Here is a 15210-nt window from a genome sequence, read left to right as displayed (position 1 = left end):
ATCTTACAATTTATACCACATACCAAAATGAATTCCAAATAGACCACACCTGAGGGTATAACTGAAACCGTCAAAGTTCTAAAAGACATGAAAAAATTTCTCAAGCAAAGGCTTGTTTAACTATGACTAAAACTCAGAAGTCACAAAATAAAAGATTGATAAATTATACTCCATGAAAGTCTACATTGCCAAAAAAAAAAAAAAAAATCAGTCAAGAGAAAAACGACAGACTGGAAAAAATTTTTGCAACTCACATCATAGACGAAGAGCTAATCTCTCTAATATGTGAAGAGTTCTGAGAAACCAAGAAGAAAATGATCAACAATACAATAGAAAAATGGGAAAAGGATAGGAACAGATAGATAACATAAGTATCTGAAAGTTGGAAATAGGCCAAAAGGATTCCAGTATGTGCATTCAGGGCTGGGCATGACTGGCAGGCACTCTTAGGGGTTACCTGACTCTCGAAGGGTATGTAAACTTTTGTTCCACTTGCCGTTCACTACTGACTAGGCTATCTCACAATCAGTCAAGGTAAATATTAACTTTGGAAAAGTCTATAGCAATGCAAATCATTCTTGTAATCTGTAGTCGGGGAACAGGTAGCGGAAACTGGGCAGCTGGGACCTCAACTGTAAACCTTTCTGTACTTTTTTGGTTTTAAATTATGTGACACCTTTTTTTTGGGTGTTAGCTTATAAAATTCTAATAAGAAATGGAAAGTTCTCACAGCTTTATTGTGGTACGATGTACAATAAACTGCATGTATTTAAAAGGTATGCTTAGAAAAGTTCTGACATAAGTATACCCTGTGACACAACAGCCACAGTTAAGAAAGTGAACATATTGTCAGGCACGGGGAAAATTCTCACCCTGGACCCTTCTTTAGTTCTAACAGCTGGACTAATAACAAAATAATAAAATTGACACAAGACAAGGTTAACAGGTGAAAAACCAATTTAAGACACGCATGCGAGAGAATCACAATATGATGCTCAGATCATAAAATGAGGCTCAGAGAAATGACTGATTCGGGTAACTATACTTTTAGAAAAAAAAAAAAAAAAAAACACACGTTAAATTTCTGAGAAATTGACAGGACAGAAAAAGTTAGTGCTCATTAGAAAAGAATCTAAGCAAGGTTTGGGCTTGGGTAATTAATTAGTAAAGGGTTTTCAAGGTTTGTTTGTATAAGCTTTTCACTCTGGATTTTTAAACTCTTGTTATAAGGTTGCCTCTCAGCCGTCAGGAGCAGGGCGGGCACCTATCATGGAGATGTATCTTCCTCCACTTAGAAGACAGAGGAGAGTAAGAGATCACCTTCTGCTCCGGCTGCTTTCCAAGTGATTCTAATTCAAAATAATCGATGTGCCATTGCGGGATATCTTGAGGCAGCCTTCCCTACACCCTGAAATTATATATCGCCCTCAAAAGTGTCCCTGCACCCTTTGTGAGCCCTCCTCTCTCTGCACCCCTCTACCCACACCCACCAGCCCCCATGCAAACACTGATCGGCTTTCTGTCACTATGGGTTAGTCTGCATTTCTAGAATTTTATATAAATGAGATCATACAGTATGTACTCTTTTTTGTGTCTATGAAATATGATCAATACTTCATTTCTTTTTATTGCTAAGTAACATTCCATTGCATGAATACACCACAGTTAGTTTATCCATCCACCTATCAATGGGCATTTTGGTTATTCCTGATTTTAAGCTAACACAGATAGAACTGCAGGAACAAGCCTTTGTATGAACACATACTTTCATTTTCTCTTGGATAGATACTCAGGAGTAGAATGCCTGGGTTATGTGGTAGGTGTATGTTTAACATTTTAAGAAACTGACAGACTGTTTTCCAAACTGATTATACATTTTACATTCTCACCAGCAATGTAAGAGAATTCCAGTTTTTTCACATCCTCACCAATACTTGACAGGCAAATATTTAATTTGAGCCATTCTAGTGGGAGTGTAGTGATTTCTTATTATGGTTTTAATTTGCATTTTCGTAATGACTAATGATATTGAGCATGTTTTCATGTGTTTATTTGCCATCTAAAGTCTCTACTAAAATTTTTTGCCCAGTTTTTTAGTGAGATTGTTTTCTTAGTATTGTGTTTTTAGAGTTCTTAGTATATTCTGAATACAAGTCCTTTGTCAATTATGTGATCTGCAAATATTTTCTCCCAGTTTGTGGCATGTCTTTTTATCCTTTTAATGTCTTTTGGTAAGTTTTAAATTTTAAGGAATAAAGTCCAATTTGTCAAATTTTTCTTTTGCGCATCATCCTTTTGGTGTCACATCTAAGAAACTTTGCCTACTAAAGTCAGAAAGATTTTCTCATTTTACATTTAGATCTATTACCTATTTTTAGTTAACTTTTATATATGATGCAAGATATGGGTCAGAATTCTTTTTTTTCCTTTTTTTTTTACATATGGATGTGCAACTGTTCCAGCATCATTTGTTGAAAAGACTCTCTTTTCTCCAGTGAATTCTCTTGGCATCTTTGTTGAAAATCAGCTGTCTGTATATGTATGGGTTTATTTTTAGAGTCTCTATTTTGTTCTATCGATCCGTTTGTTTATTTTTATGTAGCACCACACTGTTTTGATTTCTGTAGTTCTATTGTACATCTGGAAGTCTAGTAATGACAGTACTCAAGCTTTTTTCTTCCTTTCCAAAGTTGTTTTGGTGATTCTAGGGCCTTTGCCCTTCCATACGAATTTTTCAAATCAGCTTCTTAATTTCTACTCAAAAAAAAAAAAAAAGCCTTCTGAGGTTTTGATTGACATCTTAACAATACTGAGTATTCTGACCAATGAACAGGGCATATCACTTCATTCATTGGAGTCTTCTTTACTTTCAGCTATGTTTTATAGTGATTTTCGGAGTACATAGCAAAGCATGACCTAAAAAAGAAGGAGGAAAACAAAACGCAATCTAAGTGCTCACAGTCTTCCTCCCCAGGGGCTGAAGGGCGGAGGAACGACAAAAGCCAGGGATGAGGTATAAAGAAGGGAGGGAAAAAGGAGCCCATCTGGGAATGATGGTGACAAAGCAGGACAGACTGGCTGACTTTGGGAAGGACGGTGGGACTTGATTTTGAGAGAGAAAAACTAGGTACAGAGGATTTTCACTAAGTTTTTCTCTAGGAAGTATGACATAATTTTCCTCTCACGGTCCCCTTCAAACTTTCTTCAACGAAAGGCTGCACTATTTCAAGAGATTTGGAGTGGGGTTTCTCCTAAAATATAGAGTACTCAGCACTCACTTCTCATGGATTGTCTCATTGAATCCTATGAGCTAGATACTAGTATTATCCTCATTGTACAAGTGAGACACAAGACTCAGAGAGGTTGGTACACTTGCCCGAGATCACATAGCTAGTTTATGTGGTAAAGTCCATTGGAACCCTGGCTGCCTGACTCCAGACCTGAACCCTCAACTTTTTGCACAGTGCCTCTAGAAGAAAAATATTTCCGGGCTCCTTAAAATGCCCCACAATAGGAAAATCTCTGGCTTAGAGTAAAGACTGAAGGGGTCAAAATCTGAAAAAGCTGAAATACACAGAATGTGAAGTATTTATTCACCTAGGTTATTCTAGGATGTAATCCTTCAATTTGTTCTATACAACTGTCTTAATGTTTCCTGTTGTTTTTACAGCTTCATTACCCAATTAAACAAAATTAAAATAAATAAACATCCAAATAAAAAAGACAGCCAAGCTGGGGTATGAGAATATGCACAGGAAATGGTGCTTCTGGACAGACGTGAAATTCAGGGATTCAGCCTGTTCTGCTAAGAAAAATAACACATAAATGATCACACTACTACGTAGAACCCGGAAGAATCCTACGGTGACAAGGAGCAAACATGCTCCAAATAAAGGGACATTCTAGATGGAAAGCGAACAGGAGGAACATTTTGAGACCTAGGAAAGATGGAGGGGAGATCTTGGATGTTGGAGGAGGTAAAGTGGTACTTTTGAACATTATTCTGCAGATGCATTGAAATGTTCCAGATTCTAAATGGAATGTTTCCCTACTGGATAATTTCATGATCAGTTGCACCAAAAAAATTATTCTCAGATGGACCTCTGGAACAGTGAAATTTGTAAATGTGAGGTGTACTTTGTCCCCTCTCCCCACCATAGGATGGGGCCAAGAGAGCCATCCCTTAGGTCATCTTACAGAGAACGTCCCTAGGGCTGGCTGTGCCATGCAGTAAGCGAGGGGCCTGCTGGGCCTGGCCGTGTCTCAAGACCTCCTGGCCAAGGAGCTGCCTTTACTGTCTCTGGGATCTGCACTCACCACTTGCCCTGTGTCCTCACATCCAGGACCTGGCACAGTATGTGTGATGTCAGGCTCAGGGTGCTCTGACCCAGGCACTGGCCTTTAAGGAGTGGCCTGAATGCTGGACCAACCTCCGCTGAGATAGCTATCGCCAGGTCTCCAGCTGCCAACACCTGAAACCCCTGTGAATGTGGAAGTGACTGACGATGACACACATGCGCAGTGTTCCTCGAATACCAATCTCCCCTCCACTGGCACCTCTACTCCATCTGCATCCCCCCTCTCTTGTATCCACATGTGCCCTTCATGTACAAGCCTCGGCCTCTAAGAGATTTCGCTTGGGGTCTCCACAAGGAGGTGGGCACATGCAGTGGAAGGGTTTTCTGCCCTGCCTGTAATCACATCTGCCCTGCCCTCACAGAAAAGCTTTGCCCACACAAAGGGACTTTGAGTTTTCTGCTGCCTAACACAATACTACCTGCGACTGCCTGTAAATCCATTTTGAAAACGTGGCTAGGAGAACTGAGGGAAGGGGAAAAGCAGGGCCCCAGTTCAGCCCTGGAGCCTGCATTGTTCTCACACTGGCATTGTTCTCAGGCCCTACCTCTTACCCAGAAGGCCCCCACGACCCCTGGGGAATCATATGAGATTGTTTTTCCCAAGCTCGAGCTCTTCAGGTGTGAGCTGCAGTTCTAGGACAACGGTGGTGACTGTGGCATTTCTGCAACAGGAAAGAGGAAGGAACTTCTGATCTGTGCAGCAATAGCATCAACAATGTGCGCCCCCAACCAGCCGCAGCTAAGAGGAAAGGAGCTTGTTTCCATAGTGATAAATCACCAGGAAACCAGCGAGGCAGAGTCAGCAAGAGGATTTTTTCCTCCTCTGGTTCCCTGAAAACACATTCCTAACTCCAGAGTTAGTTAGATGCCTGGCGCCTGTCCAGGCTGAGCCTCCCAAACCACAGGTAGAGGAAGAAAAGAGGGGGTCTCTGCCAGATAAAAATCAACACTGAAAACCTCCTCCCACTGAGAGCGGAAGGAAGAGGTTTCGGATCCTCTCAAAGGCGCGCATCAGGCACAGGTGCCTGGGCGACCCAGAGGGCCCAGCACTGTCACACTTTGTGTGGCCACGTGCTCACTTTAAAGCTCGTCAATGGATGCCACCTACATTATTCCATTTCATTACCTTACACTCTGCCCCACATGATACTGTGTCCTGTCACGTGAGCCTCACAGCTTAGGTATTGTAAGTCCTTTACGACAGAAGAACATGCCTGGTGAGGGAGGGCGATGGGCCAGAGACTCTCACCAAGTTGAAACAGTTGCCGCAGCCTGAAGGCCTCAGGACTCTCATCTGACACTCTTTCCCTCGACAAATTCAGACTCTTTCTCCTAAGAAAAAATCCAAGATTTTTTTTTTTAATGCTATAAAATGTCATTTGTCCCAAGCCTTGCTGGTCACTCTTCATCATGCCACTTTCTCTTGCCTCTTAACCTTTCCGTATGCTGTTCTCTCTGCTTGGAATGCTGTTCCCTGATTCTTTGGTCGGTTAACTCCTCAGGGGAAATGCCTGGCTGCTCCCTCCCAGTGGCTCAGACACCTTGTTTTCTGGGCTTCCACAGACCTTACCACACCACATTATGAAGCAGCAGAGAGTAGTGGTAAGAAAAGGTTCTTCTAGGCCCAGACTAGCTGTGGGACCTTGGCGGGCTTACATAGCCTTTCTGAGCCTCCACTTTCTCATAGGCGAGATAGGAAGAATGCTAATGTCTGCCTTATGGCATTTGTGAGGATTAGATATCAACATAAATAAAGCACTTAGAAAACACTGGCACATGGTTAGTACTCAGTAAACATTAGTTGCTACAGAATTAACTTTCTTAAAGCAGGGGCCATCTTTCATGCATATCCTCAGATGGAGATGCTTCAGCCCTCAGTAGGTGTTCAGCAACACATGTCAAATGAACTCTGAATTCATGGAAGGCTGTTTTCCAGTTACCGTTTATGCAACAGACACAGTGTTAGGCTCCTCGACACATATTTTGTTTAATTAAGTCACTCCAAGACTGGGCCCAGGTAGCCAAGGACCAGCATTTTGCCATTGTAGCACTCAGCGTCCTTGACTGGGCCCTTCTGATTGCCTGCGAGTCCCTCCCAACTTCTTCTTGTCCTGGCTGGGCATGGAAAGTGTCCCCACTGTCAGCACCAGGCCAAGAGGCTCTCTCAGCCTTACCACAGCTGGGTTCCCCGTGCAGTCCACAAATACCAAGAGATTCAAACAGCCCACATATCGGCAACCCAGAGGCCACTCAGATGGTAAAAGACAAATGAAACCCCACCTCAGCCCGTTTCCTCTGTGATTTCACTTGAAAAAAAGAATGGAACCACATTCTTTATGTAAATATTTTTATTTAAGCTAAGTTGTATAACAGCTTAGTCTCTCCACTTAAAAATACAGCCTTATTCAACTCTATAGAGACAGAATGCAGACCTGTGGTTGCCTGGGATTTGAGGAAGCATCAGGGATTGACAGTAAATGAGCAAGAGGGAACTTCTGGGGTGATGGAAATGTTTAAAATCAGATTGTGGTGCTTGCTACACAGCTCTATCTATTGAAGACATAGAGTTCTGAAGTTTAGCAAGAAAGAACACAGGATGTTCAATTAAATATGAATTTCTGTAAGCAACAAATTATATTTTTAGTGTAAGTATGTCCCAGATATTGCATGAAACATACTTACACTAAAAATATTATTTGTTGTTTATCTCAAATTCAAATTTAACTGAGCACCCTATATTTTATATGGCAATCCTAACTAAAAGTCATCGAAGTGTAATTTTATGGTATGTAAATTCTATGGTATGTAAATCATACTTCACTGTTAAATTTAGCATAGCACTTATGATAATATTGTTTATTATTGCTTTTCCTTTTGCATACCCTTTCCACTCCCTCCCCACCCTCAATCCTGGCAAAATGCAACTAGAAAAACCACCCCACCAGCCCAGGAGCCCATAGAAGTCTTTAGTGCGGGAAATCTAAACAGTCAACAAAACTTTGTTTTCCTGGGGCTTGGGGCCTGCCGAAGGCAAGACTCTCTCCCCCTCCCCCTGCCCCAAGGTCAGAAACACACTTGCTTCTGCTTGCTGGGTCCTCCAAAACCCTAAAACTACCCCACCCCGACCCCCTCACTAATCACTGCCCAGCTGAGTGGCCACTGAATGCCATGAGCAGGCTAGGCAGGAAGCTACAAAAATGAGAATGACATCTCCCTGCTCTTAAGGGGGTGCTATCTTAAGAACTGCAAGCCCAATACACATCCACCTGCCAACGCACACCAGCAGCATTAAAAACAGAGAAATTACTCTTCTCTCTTTGCTATGGGAAAGACAATTTTTCACCTCCACCAAGAAAACGAACTTTCCGACATCTGCAGGATTTGCCTACAGAACTGCATTTTGCAATCAAGACGAGAAGGTTACATTTTAAGAATTAGCATAGCTGCACTTGGCAGTAATTAATTCAGTGGACTCTTGAACAACACTGGTTTGAACGGCGCGGATCCACTTACACACAAATTGTTTTCATTAAATGCAGTCAGGCCTTTATACCCATGGGTTTCTCATCTGCAGAGTCAATCAACTGCGGAACACAAACAGTATTTTCTTAGTGGATTCTCAACTGTGGATGAAAATACTGTATTCTATCTGTGGTCGGTTGAATCCCCAGATGCAGAGTGCCCACTGCAGAGTCAAAAGCTATACGTGATTTATGACTGTACGGGGTCGGTGCCCCTAATTCCTGAGTTGTTCACGGGCCAACTGTACATACAAAGCCATTTGCTGGAAGGTCTGACTCTAAGTAAGGTACCAAATTCTGACCAACTGTCAAAATTATGATAATATCTTCTTTAAATTCATCTTATCTGAGGTCTACTCTTTTTTTCAATGAAAGGGACTCATCAACCTTCCACGCTGTGCTCTGTACTTCCGCGGTTCCATTTCAGTAGCAGAGGAATTCACAAAAACTGACCCCAAACAGTAGATGCTTCAGGGACACTTCATACACCTATAAACCAAAGGATCCCCTTAATCAGTTCACCAGCTGTATAAATAGGCGATTAGGCATTTCAAACAGGAAAGAGACGCTCTCCTGACCACGGTCAGCCCAAAGGTAAACCTAGACCAACTGTGCCCACTTGGGACTTCGTAGTATGAGTGAAAGAGATTTCACTGACCTTAGTAGGTCAGTGAAAGAGATTCCAAGTGGCTGCCTGTGGATGCTGTAGTTTACGCTGAATAAAATGCTGGTAATAGTAACTGGCATTTATTGTAGTGCTAAAGTGATTTCTATGCACAATAGCTCAGTTCTATGAGGTCCTTACAGCCACCGGAACTCACCCACAGCACCACAGCTGGGCAGCGGCATCCCCAAGGCCCTCACACCTATGACCCAGTTCAAGTTCCTCCTGCTTCTGGCTGAAGTTCTATCAAACTAGCAAGGTTGTCCTTTTGTCTAAGAATTTTAATCAAATACATACACACATAAATACAATATAGAAGAAGCAGTAACTACTTAGTAAATTCCATTTGGGATAAAAAAAAACCTTCCCAATAATGAGATTTATGAAATACAAATAATGGAGGTGATGGTGAAAGAGGTAAGAATTTTAGCCTGCTCAGAACTATGAAAAATTCTAAAGTAGCAGACGGTCTTCTGCACCTCTGATAATTAGGATATCAGCGGTGAACTTTCACGGGACTAAGAGAAAGTAGCTTGTTCCCAGGTGTCAGTCTTTACATATATTTGACAGTATTTTTATCTAATGACTAAATCCCTTTAATAAGCATTTTATTTCATTTACCCCATTGGACTGAAATAGTAAGGTATTTCTGAAGGGTGCTTTAACTTTTTTTCAAGCAATGTCAAAGAAAAGCAAGCAAAACCAAAAACAAGTTGTTAGAAGCCAAAACAATTAATAGGCGGGTCCGTTCCTTCCCAGGCCCATTTGAAACTACAGAAATTTGACAATGGCGCCATCTAATGGAAGATTAGAAGGTTGAACAACAAATCGTTTCTACTTTCAAATTTATCAGCTGCAGCTTCCCCTAAATAGCTCCTTCTCAGCTTTGGACACCCCCATAGTTTATTTCACTTTTAGGTTATTATTTACAACAGAAACATACCACTGATGTAAAAAAAAAGTATGTAAAATACATAGTATAGAAATAGAATAGAAAAAAGTATTTAAAATAAAACTTCCATCCCATCTGATCTCGGACGCTAAGCAGGGTCAGGCCTGGTTAGTACTTGGATGGAAGACTACCTAGGAAGACCAGGTGCTGCAGGTGTAAAAAATGAAAAAATAAGGGATTGTAAGCTGACAAGGTCCTTGCAATCTGTGAGGTCAACCAAGGGTTGCCTCACCTAAAAAAATAATAAAAATAAAAATAAAAATAAAATAAAATAAAACTTCCCCATCTCTTTCTCCAGACATAGTACTCTATGCATATTCAAATTAATAAATGAACAAATACGTAAGTACCAATATGTGTAGATATGCATACACATACTATTGTAAATAAAAGGGATATATGTTATATATTTTCTGCAACGTGTTTTGCCCAATATGAATATATTTCCATTTAAATACATAGAGAACTACCTGCTTCATTTTTAAAAATATGGCTCCAAAATACCTCATAGTGTACGGAATTTCTTTTCAGGGTAATAAAAATGTTCTAAAGTTAGACTGTGGTAATGGTTATGCAGCTTTGTGAATATACAAAAACCACTGAACTGTAAACTTTAGATTTTATGGTATATGAATTATATCTCGACAAAGCTATTTAACAAAAGAACAGGATGTCAAAAAATATCCCATTTTAGGGAACTCCTATAATTTAAATAACTAATTCTCAATCAATGGGCATTTAGGTGTCTGCAGTTTTTCATGATTAAATGGCATGGATGCTCTATGTCTATCTTTGTACCCTTGTAGATCTAGAGGGAAGATTCTAGGCCTACACAACACAGCTCTGGATGGGAATGGAATCCAGGAATTCTGATGTTAGCTAGTGTAGTAGAAGCCACTTCAAATTTCTTCCAAGGATATGAAGGTTGTAACATGTGCTAAAGTACATTTTCTGTTGCGAGTAGGCCCGTGTTTCCCTCAGCAATCATGAGTAGGGGAGGAGGGGAAGGTGGTTGTCATCTAACGCCAATCTACCATAGCTGGGTGTAACTAGGCATCCTGGTTAGAGTACTCCAGATCCGCCCCTACCAGCTGGAGACCTAGGTCTGTTCCTGAACGGTTTTTGATCTGTGAAACCAAACAACTCATAGCGTTATTATGAGGATTGCGTGAACTGGCCCATCTGATGGGCTGGCCCCTGGCCAGGAGGTGCTCAGTAAGTGCTAGATCCTTCCCTTTGGTGGTTTAAAGACTCTAGACAAGGGCGCAGCAAACTCAGAGAGGCAAGAAAGACCCTGCTGAGTCCATTCACATGGTGTAGTTTCCGAGTGGTGACCTCAATAGGGAAGTCACCAGCCCTGTCCAGGCATGGACATCAAAGATAACTATTTACAGTTGTAGAAAGTTGGAGCAAGTCCCAAGAAGAATCAGGAGAAGGAGGGCAAGGCCAGCAGCTGGCCTGTGAACTGACCCCGTCTTCCCAGAATCCTCAGCAGCCCTTTCCTGAGATGGGGTGGGGTGGGGAGTCATTTCACCTGACTCTGGGGCCCAGGAATGGAGACTCCTCCTTGGCAGTAGCCTAGGCCATCCTGGATACAGGAGAACTGCAGTATAAGGGGATACTACCAGAGGCCCCATCAGCCCCAGCCCTTACGAGGAATCAACAAAGCTACCTTCTTCTAAGGACACCAGTGACTTCATGTTAACTCATTACATCTGCAAAGACCTCATTTCCAAATAAACTCACATTTTAAGGTTCCGGGTAGATATGAAGTCTGGGAGGGACCGGTCAACCAAGTACAGAATCTTTGGGAACAAATAAGAAATGAGATGAATAGCAAATTGCAGGCCAGAACATCTTCTGCTATAGTGCCCAAATGAGAACAGCCCCGAATGTCTTTTTACACTGTACTAGAAACAGTACAAAATAAAGTAAACGATTTCTATTTCTGGAATGAAAAACAATTTGATTATTATAACAAAAAATATGAACAGCATTCAGAGTTGTGTTGTGCATAAATGAGGCTCAGAAGTTGTCATATGAAAAGTTGAACATACCAAACATATTTAATCAGAATGGTAAATGTATTATGGTAAAACTCATGGCTCTAATAAATCGTACAATCTTGGTGAGCGAAATAATGAAAAGAATACCTTACATTGGTTTCACACATGTATTTGAAATAAAAATTTTGTAAATTTTCAAATCAAAACTGTATCTATAAAGCAAGTGAGAATAATCAGAAAGCGTTATCAGAACTTTTAACACAATCTAATGTATGGTTATAAATAATTATTTTTAGACATGAAATAGAATTTCAAAAAAGAATAAAAAAGCATGGATGTACCATTATGACTTAAATTAATGACCCTGCGTGTTATAAAACATAACTATTTAAATAAAACAAATTTTGGAAAATTTATAAATTAAGGCCATAAAATTTCCATCACTTTTTCCAAAACTTCAACTATTTCCATAGCATGTATTTTAAAATTACTTAAAATGTAAAATTCAAGACTTTGAAAATAGTTTATTGGTTGTTGTTCACCTTTTAAAGGTAAAGGAAGATCTAAAATACTATATCCAAATTTTATTGTCACGCTTGAGAAATATGGTTTCATTGATGTTCCTTGAAAACATTACCGGATTTTGTACACAGTAGGAGTACTAGAGCAGGGTAGAAAGGAAATACGGGAGATCTGGAGCTTCAGCCAAGATTTTAGAAACTGTTTCTAGACTCTGTAGTTTGGTGGTGGGTGCCTATGGTCTTGAAGCCTAGGTGCCCTCCTCCAGACTGGGCAGACTGGCTCAGCCTCTTTCGAGGACAGCTTGTCCAGAGACCCCTGGGTGATTTTGTGCATATTCCCCCCCTCCCCCCACCGCCACCCTCAGGCATATGACCAGTGACTAAATGATGAGGGGGCAGAGTAAAAGCCAGCTCCCTTGCTACCAGATGAATCAAACCCCATGGTACAACTCACACCCCAGCTCTCTCCATGGGATCAGGCAGTGAGTCAATTTCAGTGGAACTCTTATCTCTATTTAGTTTCTTCCCCTTTCCTGTCTTATTTGCCAGTCCCCTGTCCTCCTTCAATCACTCCCTCAATGCCATCTCAGGCTCTCTTACTCAAGCTCCTGTCCTCAGACCAGTAGCGTCTAACCCCCTAGCTCTGAGGGGTGTAATTAAAGATGTGAATCATGTCAATCACTTAAAGTATTTTCCTGATAACTTTTCACCATCTTTCATCAAATTAAGCAGTAGTATATCTCAAGACGTGGGAATCAAGATGATGAAAATTGGGAGGTTACTGGACCTTACTGAGAGCTTGAAGTGCTGCAGTGGCACAGAGTTTGGAGACGATGAAATCTTGCATGTTTATTTTAGTGGAAATAGTAAAATCTTTGGCAAAGGAAACATTTTAGAGAGCTTTATCCCTAAGTAGTGGTATTCTAACATAGGTTTTAATAATTTTAGATTTACAAGATTAATTTGATAAATGAAAGAAAAGTAGGAGATACTATAAAAATGAAGAAATATGGATACCACTTGTAACAAATCAATACGAAAAGAAAAAATAGAATATTTTAAAATAAATTACTATTTGTAAATGCATTTGTTGCTTGAGGGCAAAAGTGAAAATAAATTCTAAAGTCATTTAAATTTATTGAATCCTGACACTTTACCAAATGGTATTTGCAAAGTTCTGTGGAAGGATAACAAAAATTAAGCCAACAGATTAAATGATTTTTGTGATTTAGAAATATAAGATAGTAGAAATATTGGATATAGAAAATTTTCAAACAGCATCATAAGGACTATAAATTTCGTCATTGTTATTGTTCACTAGGGGCTGAGGATTTAAAACCATGAACAATATCAGTGACATAATGAGAAATTCTCTATTTATTGAGACTACATATTAATTAATGGCCACTGATTTCAAGGAATGCATTGGAAAAGTTCAATGACTTTTTGAACTTTTGAACAAAGGCAGTTCCTCATGTCTAATGATCCCAGTGAGCTCTGTCTCAAAAGATCACATCAACCATTTTCAAACACCAACAAAATTTTGACAATTATGAGAATGATTCCATTAATGATTTACAGGAAAATTTATATCACTTGTTAAGTATTTTTGTAATATAGCTTAGGTTATTTAGAGATATATTTTAAAATTTTGGTCCATGCATCGAGTTACATATTTATATAACTCTACTGGTTGTTACATGTTTTCAATAATACCTCTGCCTACCTCATAGAGGTTTTGTAAAAATTGAGATTATAAGTGTAAAGCTCTTAGATAACAGGAAGGAATATACTAACTTTACTGTTTGTATGACTATATTTATTGTTATCAGTATTATCGATAAGCTGAATTACTGTGGACCACGACAATGTGGATTTGGGCCCCAAGGGACATGCCAGGTCCATGGATGAACTTTTTCTGTTTCCATTTGAGCTGTCACTTCTGATTTATTGTCTAAACTTTAACAGATTGTGTTCCTTTTCCAGGGGCCTCACGAAAGCACTCCTAGCAACGTTTACTAACAGCTCTAAGTAGCACTTCCTCTGGTTTCCTGGCTGTCTTTGCATTCAAACTGCGGTCTACCAGCTTCCTGCCCCATCTGAAAGTTCCACACACAGAAATGTCCCAGACACGTCAGCATTTCTAAAAGGCCCCCAGTCCTCCCAGGCAGGATGGCTCTCAGGAACCCAGCTCTACCCTCTGCCCAGGCAAGGATGGATGATGGTGGGTAAAGTGTCAAAAACCAAACCTCCAATTCCCTGTGGCAGAAATTCTGGCATATTTCCAGGGTCACCCCAGAAATGAAATTTGCAGGGTTTTTTTCCCTCCCTCCTCTATAGTAAAAGAAATTGCCACAGTTTGAAAAATCACTGTCAATCACTGAGTGTCGTTTTTTGTTTAAAGAGTGGGTGCCTCAGAAATAACTTTTACTGTCAGAAAGGAATAAAGGGACTTTTACAAACTGAGGACTAAATAAGATGATTTGTTTCCAGATAATGTCAGCCAGGCAAGGTGGAAATGGTGGTGACAGAAGCAGACCCTGGCTCTGTTCAGACCCCTAGTGGTGGCTACGTATGAGACTGGGAAAAACTGGCCACCACAGGCTGGGACCTGGGGAGCCCGAGCAAGGAGCACCTGGGATGAGTTGATACTGGAGGTTGAATGGTGTCCTGGAACAACTCACACCTGGGCAGGAACCTGGCTTCCTCACAGAGAGGATACCTGTCCATGTGCAAGACCTGTAGGGCCAATCCCAAGTGGTCCAGTCACAGCTCCCTCCACTTGGGAAGACCCCTCACTTCAGACTGGTGACCCCAGAATATGTGGATTTACTTCAGAGCCGAGAGAATTCTGAGTCAGGTAGAAGTGAACCATGGTACACCCTGGGATGTCGTTTAGAGACTCTGAGACAGCTGTTAAAATTCAGAGCCCCAGGTTTCATCACCTGCAAGTCTGGAGTGGGGCCTAGGAATCAGCACTGATCAAAATCGGGCATTTATGATGTCATGCTTGTGTGTGTGCTCTAGATAGCCAATGTTTGCTCTCGGAGACTAAACCAACCTTCCATTAAATTCCTTTTGATGTAGGCCACATCCAGAGAGAGATGATCAGGCAGGTTTATACAAAGATAATATAACGGCCATATGTCTAACTTTCTTTCTCTCACTGTTCAACTTCCCATCTAGCC

Source organism: Pteropus medius, unplaced genomic scaffold (genome assembly GCF_902729225.1).
Source record: "Pteropus medius unplaced genomic scaffold, Ma_sr-lr_union100, whole genome shotgun sequence".
NCBI lineage: Eukaryota > Metazoa > Chordata > Mammalia > Chiroptera > Pteropodidae > Pteropus > Pteropus medius.
This window is presented reverse-complemented; position numbering follows the sequence as displayed.